Here is a 257-nt window from a genome sequence, read left to right as displayed (position 1 = left end):
AAGGATTTTCAAAAAACTAAACTAGCAAACAATTAGTAAAAACTAATTAAAACTGATATAAAATTGAAAATCTGAAGTCAAAACTAAATAAAAATAAAAACTAGAGAAAATTGCAAAACTATTAAAACCCTGCTTATCAGCTCTCCACCCTTGTCATGTTCTAGCTAGAGCGCCCCCTGCAGCTCACAGGAAACTCAAACTGAACACTGCGCTGCAGCAGCCTGGCTGTAAGGACTGAAACAAGAGAATCCACCCCG

The sequence above is a fragment of the Pundamilia nyererei genome, unplaced genomic scaffold, assembly GCF_000239375.1.
Source record: "Pundamilia nyererei isolate P.nyererei 1_Seehausen unplaced genomic scaffold, PunNye1.0 scaffold00139, whole genome shotgun sequence".
NCBI lineage: Eukaryota > Metazoa > Chordata > Actinopteri > Cichliformes > Cichlidae > Pundamilia > Pundamilia nyererei.
This window is presented reverse-complemented; position numbering follows the sequence as displayed.